Genomic DNA, 23,953 nt, shown 5'->3' with positions numbered 1-23,953 from the left:
CAGCAGGAATATTGTCACAGTATTATTTTCCAAAATTTTTTGAATTAAAACTGACACAATTTCTGTAATTTGTGGAATACTTATACTATGTGTCAAAAATGTAATGTATTTCATGTATATTTGTACAATATTTCATATTAGTCCTTTAAGCCAGCAGAGAAATCATGCTTAAATCCTGAGCATTCATAGTTGTCTTTGCTGTTTCATTAAAGTCTATTTATTGTGTAGCCTGTAGGTTATATCATTCATTGACTCAAGAGAACACCTGTCTCTTGACCACCTTAAAGTAAGGTGGTCTCAATCATCCAAATTAATGGAAATGATACTACATCACAACTGGACTTTGTACTTATCATAAAAACCTGCACTGTTTTAATATTCAGAATTGGTTCATACATAAGGAAGCCCTGATCAGACCCCACCCTCACCCACACACCAATCCATCAGTACAAACTGTCTCAATTGATGTCTAACAGGTGACACTTCCTGTTCAAACTCTCAATAACGTTTAAGTAATTGGGATGTTCATGTATTTCTCTTGCAAGCATGACATTCTGCAGTATGTTGTATCTGACACCAAAGATTGGTAATAATTAAGACGATTCATTTTCTGAAGATAAATCACATGGTGGAAATGATTTACATATTATACTTTAAAAGAGAAAAGTATGAAATTATCTTAAATACATAAATCACAGGTCATATTTCTGGGTGCAGTATAAACCATTGCCAATGTTTCTGTTCCCAAGTCTCATAGTACTTTCCCAAGAGATCTTCAGTTTTCCTCTTAAAGCAGTTATCATTTGTTTGTTTTTTTAATGTTATTACTGAGAACATAATGCTTCCAAGTTGACTATCTCTGATTTTTTGTTCTCCTTTTCTATCCTTTTGCCACGTAGCCAAGTATTTATGCTTGTTAGACATACTGTAGCCCTCATGTCCAAAACCTGCCCACTCCAATCCCATACTCAGCCCATTCTATTAGCATCATGTTACCTTGACCAGAAATATTGCATCAGCCTCCTGTCAGCCATTCCTAATATTTCTTCCCTTATATTCCATTCATTGTACACACTGCTACTTGAACACTATTCCTGAAGCTATTTCTGTGCATTTAACTTCCCTGGAAGTTTAAAAGCCTTAGATAGGCAGTGAAGACCCTCTATGCTTTATTCCTCTCTACTTTTCTAATCTAAAATTTTACACAAAGTATTAATTTGCTCATGTCTTCATTCAACAAATACTGAGCAAGTCTTATGCCAGGAACATTTTAAGGCATGGGTGGCTATAGCATTATACACAACAAGTAAAAGCCCCCACCTTCCCAGGCATCTCATTCTGGTGGAGACAGTTGGTACTGTCATGCCTTGTCAAGATGTCCTGGTCATAGGAAACACAATCACCCCAACTTCAGTCACTGAGTTTCTTAGCCCACTGACTTTTCCTATCTGTTCTCCAACTGGTGATTCTGTTCTACTGCATGGATACCTCTTGGATGAGATCCCACATCATTTTAAAAGGTATTTCCAAAAAGCACTTCCTTTCTACATACAGTCTCCATCCCTGTTTCCAGGGAATCTTGTCTAAGATATGAAGTGAGGCAGATGATAACCAAGCAAATATGCATAATGTGGTGGATGATGTTACTAGTTGCCAAATATTCCAATGCCCATCCCTGTGATGCATGAGGTTTATATTTCATTCCTGGATTTAATAACAGGCTCATTTGGATTTCTTGCTTTGAACACTATGAAATGTATATGAAACAGAGATATGTCACTTTGAGGGAAAAGCTTTAAGAGTCAATTTGTGGTTTTCCAATTTTTCTGCCAAAACAACCAGGAGTGTTGCATATATATGGTACTCATTATCCTGAGTCCTAGGGAGAAGATTACATAGAGCTGAACCACAGTGAATCTATATGGACTTGTAAGAGACTGAAGCAAGACTCTGGTTGCCACAGCAGGGTTAGTCTAACATATTTGAAACAGTTGGTGATAGGTGTATTACATCAAGTGAAAAGTAGGAAGAGGAATAAGGGAAAATGGAGCTGGGGTGGGGGCCAGAGCCTCTGAATTAAACAGGGGTGTCAGGGATAGGGACTCCCCAGGTAGTGCTAGTGATAAAGAACCCAGTTGTCAATGCAGGAGACATAAGAGATGCAAGTTCAATCCCTGGATTAGGAAGACCCCCTGGAGGAGGGCGTGGCAACCCATTCCAGTATTCTTGCCTGTAGAATCCCACTGACAGAGGAGCCTGGCAGGCTACAGTGCAGTCCAAAGAGTTGCAAAGAGTCAGACTCAACTGCAATGACTTAGCAGGCACACGTGTCAGGGATGATCTAACCCTGATGAGCAACATAAGATTTGGGCAGAGTCCGAAATTAGGTAAAAGGGCAAGCCATGGAGAAGGCTTGATGAAGAATGTCCTGAACAGGGAGACTGCAGTGTAAAGGTCCAGAGGCCACAGGCCTGGTTGACATGAAGAGTGCTGCATTGCTATAATTCCAAGAAAAGTAGAGATTTGACAGTGATGAGCTGGAGCGAGAACAGACTCAAGATCGCACAGAGACTTATCAGTTATTAAAACGTCTTTAGCATTTTTCTCTGAGAAGGTAAGATGTTGAAGCTGGAAGCCAGTAGAGAGGCTGAGTAATAGTTGATTCTGGGTGTTTTGAAGTTGGAATGGATGTATTTGTTGACAGATTAGCTGTGGGTTATATGAGAAAGGATCATTTGACTCTTTTCTTTTTTTTTTGACCTGAGCAACTAGAAGGAAAGACTGACCATTTCCTGAGAGACCAATACTGTTGAACAGAATGTTACAAGCCCAGTGACCCTGTCACATTTCTTGGCTTGTTTTGCCTTTATTTCTGACGTACTTACTGAACTTCATACTTCTGTATTTTTTCTTACTATTCACCAATATCCATTATGTCTAAATTCTGCCTACTTTTCCAAGTTCAACTCAGATACTGCATATGCCATGAAGTTTACTATGAACATCTTTTTCTATCACCATAACTGAAGTATCTTTAACCATTTTAATAACTACCCCCCTTTTGTTGTTGTTGTTCAGTCACTAAGTTGTGTCCAACTCTTTGCATCCCCATGGACTGCAGCACACCAAGCTCCTCTGTCCAACACCATTTCCCAGAGTTTGATCAAATTCATGTCCATTGAGTCAGTGATGCTGTCTAACCATCTCATCCTCTGTCATACCCTTCTCCTCCTGCCTTCAATTTTTCCCAGCATCAGGCTCTTTTCCAATGAGTCAGCTCTTTGCATCAGGTGGCCAAAGTATTGGAGCTTCAGCTTAAGCAACAAGTCCTTCCATTGAATAATCAGGGTTGATTTCCTTTAGGATTGACTGGTTTGATCTCCTTGCAGTCTGAGGGGCTCTCAAAAGTCTACTCTAGCACCAGAGTTTAAAAGCATCAATTCTTTGGTGCTCAGCCTTCTTTAATGGTCCAACTCTCACATCCATACATGACTATTGGAAAAACCTTAACTTAGACTATAAGGACCTTTGTTTGCAAAGCGTCTCTGCTTTTTAATAATACAATCTCTAGGTTTGTCAGAGCTTTCCTTCCAAGGAGCAAGTGCCTTTTAATTTCAGGGCTGCAGTCACCATGTGCAGTGATTTGGGAGCCCAAGAAAATAAAATCTGTCACTGTTATAACTTTTCCCTCATCTATTTTCCACAAAGTGATGGGACCAGATGCCATGATCTTAGGTTTTGAGTGTTGAGTTTCAAGCCAGCTTCTTCACTCTCCTCTATCACCTTCACCAAGAGAGAGGTCTTTAGTTCCTCTTCACTTTCTGTCATTTTAATGGTGTCATCTACACATCTGAGGTCATTGATATTTCTCCCAGGAATCTTGATTCCAGCCTGTGATTTATCCAGCCTGGCCTTTTAGCACAATTTTGGAGTTTAGTCAGAAAACAGCAAAATTCTGTAATGCAATTATCTTTCAATTAAAAAAATAAATAAAAATTTTAAAAGTAATATATAAAAATAAATAAAAATAAAATTGTCTTCTATATTGGTAATTAAAGCTGATTTTTTTAAGAACTATTCCAGTGAGAATATTATCTCATCCCTGTATTAAATTTACCCTGTCACATTCACAGTGTACCCCCCTGCAACACACACACCTTCTCATAGTAGGTACCTTCCCCTGTGAAATCTCTGAATTTCAAAGTAAATAGACAGTTGGATCCAAGGTATGTTTGTAGCTTCTTTCCAATTTCTAATTCATGGTTTAGATAATAAGCTTTACTCATATAGGGAGGAATCTTAGTCAGTTTAGGTAGTGTAGCAAAAAACATAGACTGGCTAGCTTAAACAATAAACATTTATTTCACACAGTTCTGAAGGCTACAAAGTTCAAGGTCAAGGTGCTAGCAGATTTGATGTCTGATGAAAGTGCATTTCCTGATTCACAGATGGCTATCTTTTCTCTGTGTCCTCATGTGGCAGAAGAGGAAAGGGAGCTCTCTGGGATCTCCTTTTTAAAGGCATTAACCTTGTTTATGAGGGCTCAACTCTCAAAAACCTAGTAACTTCCTAAAGGGCCCACTACCAAATGCCAACATGCTGGGAATTAGGTTTCATTACGTGAATTTTGATGGGACATAAACATTCAGCCTAAGGTAAGAGGAGTAAGTCAAGAAGCCAAATTTTTATTCTATTGAAAGATTAATATCTACCCTCCACACATAAGATACTTGTCCTGTCTGTCTCACTCTAGTCTTAAAGAGAATATGCATATGTTTAAATTGCATGTCTTCATACCTATCAGCATAATACCTTGTGTACATGAGGTTTGAATGTATCTCTTGATACCTTCAAAAATAAATGGAATAAAAGTAATGATAATAAGATCATGAAAGTACTTGAAATCCAAATTTTATAACTTTAAATATAAACATTCTAGCCCCTGTTTTACTATTAGGTGTTTGCATTTTAGTGTGAAATCTTAAATATCAATTGCCTACTTATCATACATATGACTTTGCTAATTATAAATTTCATACTAAACAAAAATCATCATGTATATTTCATTCATTTTTAAAGTTACAAGATATTTATGTAATGTTATTTTAAAATCATTATTGCATTTCCAACCATCTTTATCGGACATGTGCCTTTGAACTGAAGAAATAAATTATGCTTTGACATTTTAGATGTGAATGAAGAGATATTATTGGTCATACATCTTCTATCTCTAGATTAGTCACTACACGATCTTTGTTTTGGATTTTTGTATGGCTCTGTGGTGTTGGAGAAGACTCTTAAGAGTCCCTTGGACTGCAAGGAGATCCAACCAGTCCATTCTGAAGGAGATCAGCCCTCGGATTTCTTTGGAAGGACTGATGCTAAAGCTGAAACTCCAGTACTTTGGCCACCTCATGCCAAGAGTTGACTCATTGGAAAAGACTCTGATGCTGGGAGGGATTGGGGGCAGGAGGAGAAGGGGACAACAGAGGATGAGATGGCTGGATGGCATCACTGACTCAATGGACATGAGTCTGAGTGAACTCCGGGAGTTGTTGATGGACAGGGAGGCCTGGCGTGCTGCGATTCATGGGGTTGCAAAGAGTCAGACACGACTGAGCGACTGATCTGATCTGATTTATAGTTGACATACAGTAAACTGCATATTTTAAGTATATAATTTGATGAGTTTTGATATATGCATTCATTAAACTTCTCAGGTGGTGCAGTGGAAAAGAATCTGCACAGTAGTATCCGGAGACATGTGTTTGATTCCTGGGTCAGGAAGATCCCCTAGAGGAGGAAATGGCAATCTGCTCCAGTACTCTTGCTTGGAAAATCCCATGGACAGAGGATCCTGGCAGGCTACAGTCCATGGGGTCACAAAGAGTCAGACACAACTGAATGACTGAGTACACACGAACATATGCACTCATTAAGCTATCACTACAATAGAGATAATGAATCAATTACTCTAGAATTTTCTTTATGACCCTTTTCAATCCAAACTTCCCTCTCTCACTTCCCATCCCCAAGTAACCAACAATCTGCTATACGTCACTGAAAAATACCTTGCATCTGCTAGAATTTTTTATAAATGGAATTAAATAATTTGCCCTGTCATTGGTATGGTTTAATGATTTCATTCTGTTAATAGTAGTTTGTTCATTTTTATTGCTGTAGGTATTCCTTTATATTAAAGTACTGATATTTGTTTTTTGTTTTTTTCAATTACTTGTTGATGGACATTTGGATTATTTCTAGTTTCTAGCTATTACAAATAAAACTCATATACATTTATACAGAATGAACCATTTTTCAGTTTAGACAATTATTCATGTAGGCTGTAAGTAGAAGAGTAAGCCAAAAGTGCCAGCTCCCCATGGCTCTTGCCCCATACTGCACAAAGAGTGATATGGAGACAAAAGGGGCTAGATGACTGTGATTAAACTATGGAAAACTGCATTGCTCAAAAGCCAATTCTAGACTACAGCTAAGAGCTTTTATAGTCTACGATTCTGTTCTTATGAGGTGGTGCCTCTCAGGGGAGATTGTCTTGAACTTCTCAGAAGCCTCCCATCCTTTCCTATTCTGGGAGGATGCTGTGGCATTATGCCAAGACTCAGATAGGCTGTGGTTCCAGCATTTGCCTGTGGGGTTGCCAGGGTGCTAGGATGAAGCTGTTTCTCTGTTTATTTACCATTCATGTTCTCTTCTTTCATGAAGCATCTGCTAAAATATTTTGCCCACTTTTAAAATTGGGTGGTTTGGCATATTGAGTTATAAAGCCTTTCTATAATCTATATATATATAAATCCTCTCTAGATATTATGTTTTGCAAATAATTTCTCCCAGCCAGTGGTTTATCTTTACATTCTTAATTGTGTCTTTTGTAAAATTAAAGTTTAAAGTTTTGATGAAGTCTAGTTTATCTTTATCAAAATTTTCTTATTGTTAATATTTTTGGTGACAATATACCTAAGAGATCTTTGCCTATTTATGGTCACAAAGATTTTCCCCTCTTTTTTCTTGTAGAATCTAGAAGTTTTATAGTTTTAGGTCATATATAGGTTTATGAAACTTTTTGGATTAGTTGCTATTTTTAACATAAGAATGCAGGTTTTTTTTTTTTTTTTTCCTCCACACATATCCTCCAGTATTCTGGACTGGGGAACTCCAAGGACAGAGGAGCCTGGCAGGCTACAGTTCACGGGGTGGCAAAGAGTGGGACACAACTGAGTGACTTTCACCATCACTTTCACATCCAGCCAGTTATGCCAGCTCTATTAGGTTACCAACCCTTTTGAGTTGGTCCCCAACAAAGTTCCTTCTGCTCAGGGTTGTAAGGAGACCGAATCTGGTTCAGAAGAAAATAAAAGCTTTTTTTTTTTTTTTTTTTTTTGGAATTTATTTTTAATTGTAGGATAACTGCTTTATCATGTTGTGTTGGTTTTTACCTGACAACAATGTGAATCAGCCATAAGTATACATATAACCCCTCCCTTTGAAGCCTCTCTCCCACCATCTTCCCCATCCCACCCCTCTAGGTCAACACAGAGCTCTGGGTTGAGCTCCTTGTGTTATATAGCTGCTTCCCATTAGCTTTATCCTTTAATCAAAGAATGGAGAGACACAAGTTCCTGCTCTAGAGCACAGACTCTCCCTGCCAGGCTCTGGGCAGGGCACCAGGAGGGGAGAGGGTTGGAGTTCTCATGGAACTGGCACAGCTGTGCTGCTCAGGCTCCAGACCGCAGTGCCTGGAGCAGTGTCTCTGCACACAGCCCTTTGCTGCCATTTTGACTTGAATGTTGTGAGCAGCTCCTGCAGAGCTTCCCTGAGCTGAGGTGTTAGTGCAGTCATTTCCTTCCAGGAACTCTGGTCTAAAGTATCGGGTGTGAAGCTTCTGCATGCAGCCTCCTATGAGCAAGTAAAACTAGACTAAGGACAAAAGAAGAGGTGAGACCTTAGTAGATTCCACCTTATACCCCCTTGCCCACCCCCACCCCAGTAGGCTTTGCCAGTAAAGACACCACTTGTTGAAAAGATTCTTCTTTCCTTTTGAATTACCCTGAAAACTTTGTTGAAAATCAATTTTCCATGTATTTGTGGAACTAACTGTGCATTCTATTATATTCCATGGATTTGTATGTTTATCTTTGTGGATATTACACTCTCTCCATCACTGGAGCTTTATGCTAAATCTTGAAATCAGGCAGAATAAGTTTTTCAAGTTTCTTATTCATATAAAAAATTAATTTTGGTCATCCTGGATTCTCTGCTGTTAGTGTTTTGCTGCCTTCAGAAATTTTTTTGATCGATTTCCTTCTTCTTTTAAGTTCTAAAGGTATTAATTTTTCCCTATGGTTTGTGTAGAATTACTCTGTGTAATTATTTTCTCCCAGTGAATTTTCATGGGCTTAAGCAGGTAAAAATATGCCTGCAATGCAGAAGACATGGGTTCGATCCTTGGATCCAGAGGATTCCCTAGAAAAGGAAGTGGCAACCTACTTTTCTGGCCTGAAGAATTCAACAGACAGAGGAGCCTGGCGGACTACAGTCCATGGGGTCACAAGAGTTGGACAGGACTGAGCGACTAAGCAACAAACAACAAGTGCATTTGTAGAGGGTAGCTGTTGCTCCATAATCGCTGCAGATGGTGACTGCGGCCATGAAATTAAAAGATGCTTGCTCCTTGGAAGAAAAGTTATGACCAAACTAGACAGCATATTAAAAAGCAGAGATATTACTTTGACAACAGGTCCATCTAGTCAAAGCTATGGTTTTTCCAGTAGTCATGTAAAGCTATAAAGACTATATAAAGGACTATAAAGAAAGCTGAGTGCCGAAGAATTGATGCTTTTGAACTGTGGTGTTGCAGAAGACTCTTGAGAATCCCTTGGACTACAAGGAGATCCAATCAGTTGATCCTAAAGGAAATCAGTCCTGAATATTCATTGGAAGGACTGATGCTGAAGCTGAAACTCCAGTAGTTCAGCAACCTGATGCAAAGAACTCATTAGAAAAGACCTTGATGCTGGGAAAGATTGAAGTCAGGAGGAGAAGGGGACAACAGATGATGAGATGGTTGGATGGCATCACCAACATAATGGACACAAGTTTGAGTAAACTCTGGGAGTTGGCAATGGACAGGGATACCTGGCGTGCTGCAGTCCATGGGGTCGCAAAGAGTCAGACATGACTGAGCAACTGAACTGAACTGAACTGTTGCTCTCTGTTTCCTGGAAACTTACCTTTTTCACCCACATTTTTTCTCTTTTCCCAAATTTTCCTCCTCTTGTGGGTTTTGCCAGATGCATGCATGTGTGTTAACTTGCTTCAGTCTCTTTGTAACCCTATGGACTGTAGCCTGCCAGGCTCCTCTGTCCATGGGATTCTCCAAGTAAGAATACTGGAGTAGGTTCTCGTGCCCTCCTCATGCCCTCCTCCAGGGGATCTTCTCAACCTAGAGATCGAACCCACATCTCCTGTATTGGCAGGTGGGTTCTTTACCACTAGTGACACCTGGGAAACTCATTGTCCTCGAATAAACAAGAGTTGCATTGAATGATCTACTTAGGTTTCTCAGATATCATAACAATGGTTTCTAAGATATCCTGATTTCATCTTCATGGAGTCTAGTATGTTACATTTTATTGTTGCATGTGTAATGCTTATCAGTGTGTTTATCACTGATACACTTTAGTGAAATGTTTATGAAATTATTTGACATAGGAAAAATATGCCCCCTGCAAATTAGAGATTATGTTTAGTACACATGATACCCAATACTATCGTGCTAAATTTGCATGGTGCCCTAAACAGTTCTATCCCCATGTAAGGACAATACAGACATGACCAGCTGAGGCTGCCTTCCTCTGCCAATTATCTTCTGCTCTTGCATGTGAATTCTCTTATTCTAACTTGCCTGACTTAAGAACAAGCATGATTCTCATTTTTTCTATTCAGCTCTTTCTTTTCTTTTTTTTTTTAATTTTTTTTCCTACTTTTATTTTATTTTTAAACTTTACATAATTGTATTAGTTTTGCCAAATATCAAAATGAATCCGCCACAGGTATACATGTGTTCCCCATCCTGAACCCTCTTTCTTTTCATTTGTACATTTTAGACTGGGAGATTAGAGTCCCTTAGTTTCCTGAGTCTACTTCAAATGTATGCCACTTAAAATGAACTGATGGCCCCTCTGGTATGTGCTTCTACTTATTCCCCTTGTTTCATAGGCAACTATTCCCACAATTAGTCCATGTCCCTATCTTCAAGTGCTATATTCAAAGAGAATTTCCCATTATCTAACTTATTCTAGATTGTTTATTAGAAAAAAATAAAACTTTGTTCTGATAAAACTATTATATGTATTGCATATAGCACAAAACTTTATGCAACTTTTTTCTCTCATAACATAGAATACTTAATAAAGTTGTGAACAAACCATAAGGTTGTGGCTTAAGTTTTAAAGAGAAACAGTTTCTTAAAAAACAGAAATCTATGATTGGTTAGATCAGAAAAAAGTCAACAGATTTATTGGAAAATATCTCTAATCCTAGATTTCAAAATGTAGCCAGATTGGAATCTGAGCATCTTTGGAATCTGCAATGACTCATGCAGGACACATGTGTATGATTCAGTCTTGATGTGGTGCCAAAACAAGTGGTCACATCAATCAAAAAAAAAAAAAGTTGAGCAATTCTCCCATGCCATGTAGACAATGGTCCAGTTGGTTGTATTTTTCAATCTTTTACTAGATACTTTGGCAGCATATTCACATGATGGTAATTTGGCTGTGTTTCTGATGAAATGATGGTGTGTGTGTACGTGATATGTAAGACCTAAGGTGCAATTCTTTGATAAAGACTTACGGCAGAAGCTCTGAGGACTTTCAGGTATTCAAAACTTCGTGCCCCATGGAACTCTAAGGTTTTTGTATATTCCTGTCGAAAGCTATGATTCAACAAATCATGAGATCACACAGCACAGAGAGGCCCTTGAGAAAGACTTTGTTCAGCAGTTGATTGTATATATTTATTTATTTCTTGGAGTCACTTGTGTTTATATCCATATATTTATGTTGGTGTTGTCATCTCATTGTATCAGAAAGTTTTTTAAGGATTTGCCCTGTTTCTTTGTTTTGTTTTTTGAACTCCCCACAGTCCAATAGAGTATTTCTAAAATAGTGTCAGACTACTTAGAGCAGTCTGTGAAAAATTCTACTGTGCCAGGTAACTAGGAAGAATTTACAAGGGTAGCAAAATCCCTGGTCCCCTCCTCTCCAGTAAATATATATTCAAAGTACAGGTCACTTCACAAGCCACTAGACATATTTTTAAATGTCTCAAGATGTTCTCATTTCGCTTTCATACGTTTCACAATTATTATGAGCCAGTTCATCTAGTTACAAAAAATGTGCTTGTTTGAATAGTAATAGAGGCGTGATTGGGAACTCATGGCTTGATTACTTTAGGACAACAATTAAAGCTAAATCTTAAGTGGCAGAAGGGCTGGTACCAAATATTTTGCTGAATACTCTACCATAACACCTGACACATGGGAAGCAGTCAGGTAATATAGATTTAGTAATTATAAAGTGAAAGGGAAAATGAGAGCAATTTACTATTTCTTCCACTAGAATTAATTACTCCTTTTATTAAAATATAGAAATATTGGCCTACTTTAAAAAAATAAAAGCCTTTGATTTTTCACTTTTAGATATGTTTTATAATTGATTTTCAAGGTTTTTTAAAAATTCAGATTGTATTTCAAAAATGATCTTATATAATTATCATTACTCCTAAGAAAAGGTTTTGTTTATTACAGAGTAAGATACTGAATGATTAACTAATCTCCCCCTCACTGAAGCTTGTTTACTTTTCATAAATTAAAAAAAAAATCTATAATAATGGAGCTTCTCTAATTTCATAATGATATGAACAATATTGTATACGCATTTTAAAATATTTTAAGATATTTAGAGTTTGCTAAAATGTCAAAAATCCACCAAAAAAGAAAGAAAATAATGCTAGTCAAAGCTGTTTTAGATGCCAGCCAAATTAAATACTTAATTTAAAACTAACACATTCTCTTTTAATATAGTATGCTCCTTCTCATTAAATCCAAATAACATTCAAATCAGCATGTTAGTAAAAGAAATATGCCTGATAAAGATAAAAAGTACTATATCTCTTAATATTTTCCAGTAGTAGTTTTTTTCTTCTGGTCAATGCATTCTTAAGAAAAATTCTAACTTTAAAAGGATCTTTTATGATTGTCTAGAAATCACCAGCTTGTTGAACTCACCTTTACTGGACAGATGGCAGGTGACAAACTGATGTCAGCCAATATAATCTGTCAAAACAATCTGCTGTGAGCAGGTGTCAGATAATTATCTAAATGAGCAGATATGTAAAGTAATAAACAAGCTAGAAAGAGTGATTGAACAGTGTATTTAACCATCTAAACTTCCAACCTAACCTTAAGTTTTACATATGAAAGAAAAAATAGCTAGTGCTTAGGGGAAAGTATAACTATGGACAACAGTTCATATTTTCTTTACTTTGTAAAAATAAGTTTTAAGATTTCCACTCACATAGAGAATTCAGGATACATCATTGTGATATGTCAATAAAATAATATTTTATTTTGCCAAGTATTTTTAATGCTGTATTGTAAGTCAAATCAACAAAAAGATGTTTGTTATATTCAAAGTTATTATGAAACATAAAACATATGAACATGTAAAACATTAAACACATATAACTATACAACCAAATTAGAGAAGGAAATGGCAACCCACTCCAGTGTTCTTTCCTGGAGAATCCCAGGGACGGGGAGCCTGGTGGGCTGCCATACGGGGTCGCACAGAGTTGGACACGACTGAAGTGACTTAGCAGCATACAACCAAATAATCAAAAATATACAACCAGATACACAAAAATCTTTAATTTCTTAACAAGTGAAGATTTCTACAAATTATGAGTGATATTCACACATTTTGATTGACAGACATATAGCAAATTGAAATTACTTGGTTTACTTTAGTTAAAAGTTAACAACTGTTCAATAGGTATTTGGGAAATTACTATTTGCCTACATAAATAAGACATTAACAGTATTAGTTTTAAGTAAGAATTTTTTTCTGATCTGATCTGTCGTCTTGATTTTGGTTAAGTTTATCTCAATAACTTGTCTTTCCATCAACACATTTGATGAGTAGTAGGGGCAGAGTGAAAAGTTTTCTCTATCTAGGATATATATATATATATAGTCTCTGAAGAAATACTCACTGTGACATCATGCTTGTATGAATACAAAGCACCATTAGACAGCCAATCCAAAGTGGGAAAGATATGTTACAAAAGAGCCTGTTGTTGTTGTTCAGCTGCTCAGTCATGTCTGACTCTTTGCGACTCCATGGACTGCAGCACGCCAGGCTTCTCTGTCCTTCACTATCTCCCGGAGTTTGCTCAAACTCATGTCCATTGAGTCAAAGATGCCATCCAACCATCTCATCCCCTGTTGCTCCCTTTTCCTCCTGCTTTCAATCTTACCCAGCATCAGGGTCTTTTCCAATGAATTGACTCTTCGCATCAGGTGACCAAAGTATTGGCGCATCAGCTTCAGTATCAGTCCTTCCAATGAACATTGTCAGGCTTTATTTCCTTAAAGATTGACTGGTTTGATCTCCTTGCTGCCCAAGGGACTTTCAAGAGCTTGTGAGTGCATCCTCATACCTCTCACAGAGCTGGTCCTTCAGGAGAAGTGGCCACAATTATGTAGAAGCAAAAACCTTGGGAGAAAGTGTTTCATGGAGCTTTGACCCTATCTTCCTGTTTTCAATGACTGAGTTCTGAATGAATACTACCAAGAGGCAGTCGTACTCAAATATTTGGCCTCAGGATCCATTTACAGTCTTAAGATTATCAATGGCACCTAAAGAGCTTTTGATTAGGTGAATGATATCTCTCAACATTTATCATATTCATTATAAAACTGGAGACAGTTTGATCAATTTAAGCTAATATGTTATACTCTTTAGACTAAATTGCATGTTTTATTTAAAACTATATTTTTCAATAAAGTAAATTGAGGTGAGTGGCATCCTTTTATTTTGCAAATATCTTTAATATCTGACAAAAGACAAATTCTCACCTCTGCTTCTGCATTCAGTTTGTTACGATGTGCTATTTCCGTTGAAGTATATGGAGGAAACTAGTTCTTTTAGAAATAGGTAGTTGGATGGAAAACAGGAGTAATTTAAAAGTTTGTAAAGATAATTTTTCATATATTTCAATATACCCAAACTGAAGAAGTGGTACTTTCTTAAAAACAAATTGAAATATCGAATCTAAAACTATATCAATAAATTTATTGTACACTTACATTAATATCAATTGTTCTATCATGCATTTTGAATGAACATTGTTACCTATGATTTTATAACATCCTGCATTGATCATTTATAAAATATTGATTCATTGAGTCATGTAGATCTCCCAAATGTACAGTGGAAAATTCTGCTGTAATTTTGTGAGAGAATGAAAGTTAGAAAGTGAAGTAATGTCTCAGTTATTACAAAAAGTAGTTTTGAATTCACAGACACCCCTGAAAGGATTTCATTTTACCCAGATTTTCCTGACCAGGCTTTTAGAATCACTGCCATGAAGGAAATTACAGTATGACTTAGAGACCCACCCTTTATATTGGAGATCAGATTGGTGACAATCACAAGTACGTGGATAATAACAACCACTAAAGGAGGTGGGTGTGCAAGAACACCAATGAGAAGGTAACTAAGCCTCAGTTGCCCTGTAGGAATGTGGATCATTCAACAAATGTCTGGTCTGTTTTTTAAGTTAAACCAGAGAACTGGAATTTCATAGGAAATACCCCTATCTTTAAACGTCTGCTGTGTGGGTTAACAGCCAATGAACCAAGCAGATCTGTGGATCTGAACCATAAGTTAGTCAGGGACATATAGTGGAGGGCACTGTTTGTGCTCATATGTGGCTGAAGCCAGAAGCCATCTATGGGAGCCATGACTGAGCAGGAGAAGACAGCTAAGGGACATAAACTTTCATAAACTTGGTACCACGAATCTGGGTTTCTTAGAGAATGTTAAGTGTAGGAATCATGAGGTAATAGAATCAACCTCCCTGTGTCTGAAAAACCAGCACTAGACCAATTTTCAAAGATGTGTATTTGGTAGTCAAAATAAGCATAGCAGATGTGGTTCTAAAATCAGTATTATTCTCTCCCTATACTTAAGTGATAAGTCTTCTGGAGGAAACCCCCAACTCTGTAAATTGGTACCCACTACATTCATTGATCTTGATCTTAACTGATCTCTCAGAAATTTCAAGACTCTTTAATTGTTCTTAATCTTGATCAACTTCTGTTTTCCTGAGCACATATTCCAACCTTCCTACCTTTCCTCAGCCCTTAAGTCAAAGTCTTCCCATAATTCTCAGAGTGACACTTTTGATATATTTGAAGCCATCAGATGTGAACTACGTGAAATTTATGCACCCCCATTAATAAACATATTCATATTTCTGCATTGTAGGAGGCCATTCCTGAAATGGACCCTAATAATACCTGACTCATGTTCTTATGATACTCTCTCCCCTAGGGTGTGGGATGAACTTAATGATTTACCTCTAAGGAATAGAATATGGTAACATGGTGAAAGATCACTTCTTAGATTAGAGAAAGCTGAGAATTCTCTCTCTCTTTCTTTATATGGCTTGTTCACTTTGAGATGAAGAAAATTGCTGTGTTGTAACCTGTCCTAAAGAGAGGCCCTTGGGGCAAGGAGTAAAGGGGAACTTCTGGCCAGTCAGCATGAAACTGAAGTCTTCATTTCAAGAGCTCACAAAGAACTAAATTCTGCCTACAGTCATGTGGCTGAGCTTAAAAGCTCCCACTTCTCCAGTGGAGACTTGGTGGGTACAGCCCCAGCCCACATCTTGACTGTAGTCAGGAGGAGGACCTGAAGCAGAGGACCCAGCTGAGGCACACCTGGATTTCAATATATAAAAACTCAGAGATAATGAATATTGTTATTTCAAGGTATTAAGTTTGGGGACAGCTTGTTATGGAGCAAATGATAACTAATTAGGGCTTCCCTGGTGGCTCAGATGATAAAGACTCTGCCTGCAAGGCAGGTGACCTGGGTTTGATCTCTGGGCCAAGAAGATCCCCTGGAGAAGGAAATGACAACCCACTCCATTATTCTTACCTGGGAAATCCTGTGGACAGAGGAGCTTGGCAGGCTATATTCATGGGGTCGCAAAGAGTAAGACACAACTGAGCAACTAACACACAAATCACTTTCTCTAGGCTGAAAGGATCAAGTGCTCAAGGTCAACCATTCTCCCTAATCTCTTGGTCTCATGCCTTCTAGACATTGGTCTATCAGTTTTCTTTTTTTCTGTCTTTACCCCATATTTCTCCATCCTCTCTCTTACTAAAATGAATTGTGCTCTGTTTTTGTGTTCTCACTGACAAATGCCTCACTTTTCTACATTTTCATCTCAGCTAAACTTCATAAAAAATTATTCTACTTTTGCTGGGTCTAGTTTTTCTCTTAAGTATTCCATTAACCATTATAAAGTGACTTCCATTCCCATCTGAATCTACACTGGCAAATCCCATCGCAGACATCCTTATTATCATATGTAATTAATGATTTTCAGTATCCAGATTTTAACTTTTTTCCCTCTAAAACCTATTGAGTGAACAAATATTGTATTTTGAAACTACTGAACCCTTCAGTTTTCATGAAGCATTTAAATACTGGTTCTCTTTCTACTATACTGAAAGTCCTTCCCGAGTCTATTTCACATGTATGTGCATGCTAAGTCACTGCAGTCGTGTCCAACTCTTTGCAACCCTGTGGTCTGTAGCCTGCCAGTCTCCTCTGCCCCTGATGGCTCAGACAGTAAAGAATATTTCACAGTTTTCCTTTTAGTTCAGTGGTTCTAAATTGAAAGGAATTTGTCCTCCAGGAGACATCTGCTAAGGTCTGGAGATATTTTGGTCACAACCAGAGAGACAGGGAATGCTACTAAAGTTAGTGGCAGAGGCCAGGGATACTGCCAAACACTCTGCATTACACAGAATAGCCTTTCACAATAAACACACTATTCAGTGCAAGAGGTCAGTAGTGCTGAGGTTGAGAAGCTCTGCTCTGATGTCTAAAACTCCTTTTTGGTGGCCAGCATTTTCTTTCATCCACTTCTTTTACCTGGGAAATCTCATCTGCTCTTGTGGTTTCAATTACTATTTATATTCTGCAGTTTTTTCAATTTACTGTTCCAATACTGAATTCTGATGTTTTGAACTGTGAACAAGATACGTTTAATTGGATATTACAGAAGTTGAACTAAATTAACATGTCCAAAATGGTGGGGACACTGTCCAAAACTATGCAAGTGCTGCACTCAATATGCCGGCAAATTTGGAAAACTCAGCAGTGGCCACAGGATTGGAAAAAGTCAGTTTTCATTCCAATCCCAAAGAAAGGCAATGCCAAAGAATGCTCAAACTACTGCACAATTGCACTCATCTCACACGCTAGTAAACTAATGCTCAAAATTCTCCAAGCCAGGCTTCAGCAATATGTGAACCATGAACATCCAGATGTTCAAGCTGGTTTTAGAAAAGGCAGAGGAACCAGAGATCAAATTGTCAACATCTAATGGATCATGGAAAAAGCAAGAGAGTTCCAGAAAAATATCTATTTCTGTTTTATTGATTATGTCAAAGCCTTTGACTGTGTCAGACAGTTCAGTTGCTCAGTTGTGTCTGACTCTTTGTGACCCCATGGACTGCAGCACACCAGGCCTCCCTGTCCATCACCAACTCCCAGAGTTTATCCAAACTCACGTCTATTGAGTTGGTGATGCCATCCAACCATCTCATCTTCTGTCGTCCCCTTCTCCTCCTGCCCTCAATCTTTCCCAGCATCAGGGTCTTTTCAAATGAGTCAGATCTTTGCATCAGGTTGCCAAAGTATTGGAGTATAAGCTTCAACATCAGTCGTTCCAATGAATACCCAGAACTGATCTCCTTTAGGATGGACTGGTTGGATTTCTTTGCAGTCCAAGGGACTCTCAAGGGTCTTCTCCAACACCACAGTTCAAAAGCATCAATTTTTCAGTGCTCAGCTTTCTTTACAGTCCAACTCTCACATTCATACATGACAACTCTCATATCCACACATGATTGTGTGGATCACCATAAACTGAAAAATTCTGAAAGAGATGGGAATACCAGACCACCTGACTTGCCTCTTGAGAAATCTGTATGCAGGCCAGGAAGCAACAGTTAGAACTGGACATGGAACAACAGACTGGTTCCAAATAGGAAAAGGAGTACATTAAGGCTGTATATTGTCACCCTGCTTATTTAATTTATATGCAGAGTACATCATGAGAAACACTGGGCTGGAGGAAGCACAAGCTGGAATCAAGATTGCCAGGAGGAATATCAATAACTACAGATACACAGATGACACCACTCTTATGGCAGAAAGTGAAGAACTAAAGGGCCTCTTGATGAAACTGAAAGAGGAGGGTGAAGTGGTTGGCTTAAAGCTCAACATTCAGAAAAATGAGATCATGGATCCAGTCCCATCACTTCATGGAAAATATATGGGGAAACAGTGGAAATAGTGGCTGACTTTATTTTTATGGGCTCCAAAATCACTGCAGATGGTGACTGCAGCCATGAAATTAAAAGACACTTACTCTTTTGAAGGAAAGTTATGACCAACCTGGACAGCATATTAAAAAGCAAAGACATTACTTTGTCAACAAAGGTCCATCTAGTCAAGGCTATGGTTTTTCCAGTGGTCATGTACGGATGTGAGAGTTGGACTATAAAGAAAGCTAAGCACTGAAGAATTGATGCTTTTGAACTGTGGTGTTGGAGAAGACCCTTGAGAGTCCCTTGGACTGCAAGGAAATCCAACCAGTCCATCCTAAAGGAAATCAGTCCTGAATGTTCATCAGAAGTACTGATGCTGAAGCTGAAACTCAACAGTACTTTGGCCACCTGATAAGAAGAACTGAGTCATTGGAAAACACCCTGATGTTGGGAAAGATTGAAGGCGCGAGGAGAATGGGATGACAGAGGATGAGATGGTTGGATGGCATCACCAACTCAATGGACATGAGTTTGGATAAACTCTGGGAGTTGGTGATAGACAGGGAGGCCTGGCGTACTGCATTCCATGGGGTTGCAAAGAGTTGGACATGACTGAGCAACTGTATTGAACTGAAACTGCGTTTTTAAATAAAGTAGAAAAATCTCAAGGTGAAAATATGTACTTAACTGTAGGAGAGAACTTTTATTACCTAAGTGTGTATAGTTTGTCACAGTGATTAAGGTATTCTTACTAAAATGTATTAATAGAGTGCTAGATCTATCACATATGCTTCATAATGGCTTATGACGAACATACATACAGTGGAAGAAGAATCTGATCTCTGCATTTCGCCTTGGAGTCCCTTTTGCATTATTTAGGGGTCAGAAAAGAGGCTACCAGGACACAGGATGCTCTGGGCCTTCTCTGATCTGAGTTTTGTCAGAACTAAAATTGTTGTTGCATGAAAAGCATGTCCTTTCTAGACTCACGGTCCTTTTATTTTTTATAAAAAATTACTATAGTCCTTTTGATGGTTATAAAAATAATGCATTTGTTGCAGAAAATTTGAACATATAGAGCATATGAAGAATAAAATAAACACCTTTAATCCCAACCAACCAGAGAAAAATAACTATTAAAATCTGTCTTTTATAATGTTTTCCCACTTTATTGTGGATCTCTATATATTTGCATCAATATGCTATCTATTATTTTTCTGTCCACACATTTGCATAATTATATTATATTATGTTACATTATAACTACATAATTATATTACAAATTATATGTATGTATATATATATATACATTTAAAATAATTGATAATTTTACACTTAAAAAATAAACCATGAGAATTCCCTATACATGATACTAAATGCATCTTTAACCTATCACTTAATATGTTTATAGCATTTCATAGTCTATTATTTTCTCTCTCATTTCTGATTGTTTAATTTGGCTGTTTTCTACTTTTTAAACTATAATGTATGCTGTGATTAATATCTATATGAAAACTTCTCTATGCATCTCTCTAAAATAGGTATAATTACTGGGTATAATTAAGAGGATACTTTAAGAATCATTTTGTTGCTAGAGATATGACATTTTGCAAATATATCACAGCTTATTATTTACCTTTTAATTAATTTAGTATACACAGCTTTAATATATGCAGCTTTACATGTATGTTGTCAAATATATCCATTTTTCCCTTTAGAGTTCTGTTTCTGTTCTATATTTACAGTAATCCCCCTATTCTGAGTTTATACTTGTTTCATAATTTTATAATTTGACTTGTTTTATAGGATTAAATTTTCCACAAAATTTCTTGATACACCTGGCAATGACTTTGATATTGGTGGGAGACAGTAATGTAAATTTTTTTGCATCAAACACCTAATCAATTTCCCCAACACCAATGTTATATGTGATTCTTCTTTCCTCATTAATTTAAGCATTCACCTTTATTGTTTGCTAAATTCTTATTATATTAGAACCTCTTTCTTCTCATCACATTCTCTTCTATTGATCTATAGGACTACCAAATTATCTTTTCAATTATTCACTTGTACCCACCTTGCTACACAGAGTGATCTGATGATCAGCCCCATCACCATCATGGGCGCTTGTTACAAATACAGATTCACAAACTTTTGTGGATATCTGTGTCAGTCATATGCACATTAGAGTTTGAGGGAAGCTACTGCATGACAGTCACTTTTAGCCATTTAGATTCGTTTTGCTGGCTGAATGAGAGGAAAGAGTGCTGAAGTCAGGAGGATCTGCTTAGCTAAATTGAATCATTAGTTCACTGCAGTTTGAAAAAGGCACTTTAAAAAAATGCCTTTCTCCCTAAGACTGTAGTCCAGGTTCGATGCACAATACTGGATGCTTGGGGCTGGTGCACTGGGACGACCCAGAGGGATGGTACAGGGAGGGAGGAGGGAGGAGGGTTCAGGATGGGGAACATGTGTATACCTGTGGCAGATTCATGTTGATATTTGGCAAAACCAATACAATATTGTAAAGTTAAAAAATAAAAATTAAAAAAAAAATGCCTTGCGCATCCCTGATGTCATGCCAGCAAATTCTCTTGTACTGTAAGATGACTTTTACAATAAAACTTTAACGTCTACAAGGCTTCTGTCCTGTTTTCTTCACTTAACTCAAATAGGAAAGAATAAAAGAAAATAACAATTCAAAAAACCAAAAGTTTTCCAACCCACATACTTAAGTTTATAACATCTCAGCTTTGATAAAATAAAATGGAAATTTCAATCTAGTTTATGAACTCAAACTGGCTTAGGACCCTGCAGAATTTAATAGTTTCTCAGTGAAGCATTTTGTCTGCTACTATTGAAATGTAAGCATTAAAGCAATATAAAACTAACTAAACCTTAACAAAAAAGAAAGGAAGACTCCCTTCTTGTCTTACCAACGCCGCTATTATCACATAGTGTGTTTCACATGATAAGCCATTCATTAAAGCATCGCCTACTGTTTTTTTCCTTCTCAGAACCAGCTAGAACATGATCTGTCTCTGCATGAAGACACTGGACCTCTGACCTTTTCTGTAGCTATTCCAGGCAAGTATAATAAACAGAGTTCACTAGGTTTCTGTAAATCTCTGATTATGTTTACTATGGAATCCAAGTGTTCATCTTAGGCAGAAAAATTATGGTTGATTTTCAAATATTATGTACAAACTCTAGCTACTAAGCATTCCATAATGAGCACTTTGGCAATTTAAAGCAAACTAGGGTTCCCACAGGCAAGGATGATATGCTCTGCAGTCAAAGAAAGATGGTATGTTGTTAAGGGAGAATATTCACCATGAATTTAAGATAAACCCAGAGATCTCTCTTCAATGTAATTTGGGGGAAAAAACTGACTGCACTTCATTACTGAGACTTAATCTGAAACTCTCTTTTTTCTGGTTTTCAAATCGTACCTTATTGAAGAAAGCTAATGCTAATGAATCACAACCAGAGGTGATTGTTTAGGGACATGACTGTTGTGAGAAATAGTTACCTTCCACAGAATCATCACAGACAGAAAACTTCAACATGCCCAACTACTGCCAGAGATTAATGCAAGGTTTGATTAAAATGAGGAATGAACTTTTATTTTCACCCAAGCACAAAATTGAATCAGAATTGCACTGATCATATAAGTCAAAGAAGCAAGATGTTAGTTACCAACTCATGATAAACAAATTATTCACATTATTTGTTTAATTATGAAGCAATATAACTATTATAGAAAAGTTTAGAGATATAGATAAGCATAGGGAAGATATAAAAATCATTATTCCTACCACACAGAGATAAACACGATTAACTCCATCACTTCATTGGAAATAGATGGGGAAACAGTGGAAACAGTGTCAGACTTTATTTTTCTGGGCTCCAAAATCACTGCAGATGGTGACTGCAGCCATGAAATTAAAAGACGCTTACTCCTTGGAAGGAAAGTTATGACCAACCTAGAGAGCATATTCAAAAGCAGAGACATTACTTTGCCAACAAAGGTTTGTCTAGTCAAGGCTGTGGTTTTTCCTGTGGTCATGTATAGATGTGAGAGTTGGACTGTGAAGAAGGCTGAGCGCCGAAGAACTATGAACTGTGGTGTTCGAGAAGACTCTTGAGAGTCCCTTGGACTGCAAGGAGATCCATCCAGTCCATCCTAAAGGAAATCAGTCCTGGGATTTCTTTGGAAGGAATGATGCTAAAGCTGAAACTCCCAATACTTTGGCCACCTCATGCGAAGAGTTGACTCATTGGAAAAGACTCTGATGCTGGGAGGGATTGGGGGCAGGAGGAGAAGGGGACGACAGAGGATGAGATGGCTGGATGGCATCACTGACTCGATGGACATGAGTCTGAGTGAACTCCGGGAGTTGGTGATGGACAGGGAGGCCTGGCGTGCTGCAATTCGTGGGGTCCCAAAGAGTCGGACATGACTGAGCGACTGATCTGATCTGATCTGACACACATATATGCAGATAAATATATGCAACATGAATATATATAAGTAAAAGACTATATACAGTTACAGTGTGTATGTCTATACACTGTATATACATGTATACAGTATGTGTATACATGTGTACATACATGTGTATGTTATCTGTCCATATGAGGTTTAAATATGTCTTATGTGTACATGTATGTTTGTATGTATACAAGTACAGTTATGTGTATGTATGTGTATATATTTTCTGTATTACCATGTATATTTAATTTTTGTAAGTTGTTTTTTAAAGTGATATGCCACAAATACACACACACATTTCCCTGTCAAAAGATCAATCACTCCAAGTGATATCTCATCTGTGAATTTTACTATCATTGGTTTCACTATTGTAGAACAATAGTGAACAAAATTTAGGTTGTTTCTAAATTTTTTATTATCAAAGACAACATTGTAATGAAAATCATTTATATAACTGTCTGATTACTTCCTTAAAAATAATGGAGTTATTGGGTCAATGAATATGTTGTTTTTCGGCCTTATGAAATATATTACTACATTATCCTCCTAAAAGTTTGAATTAATTTACCTTGCTCCTGGCAATGTAATAGAATAAATGTTTTTATCCCAAACCAAAGTAGATGTTATCATTAAAAATTGTTAATTTGATAAACCCAAACCAATATATTCTTAACTAAAAAAGTTGAACTATTTTCATATGCTTACTTCTACTCTTATTATTATATTTATTTTGTCATTACTTTGTTATAAGTCTTCTTTCTACTTTAAAGAAATTACTCAATATACATTACATATGT

The sequence above is a fragment of the Bos mutus genome, chromosome 2, assembly GCF_027580195.1.
Source record: "Bos mutus isolate GX-2022 chromosome 2, NWIPB_WYAK_1.1, whole genome shotgun sequence".
Taxonomy (NCBI): Eukaryota; Metazoa; Chordata; class Mammalia; order Artiodactyla; family Bovidae; genus Bos; species Bos mutus.
This window is presented reverse-complemented; position numbering follows the sequence as displayed.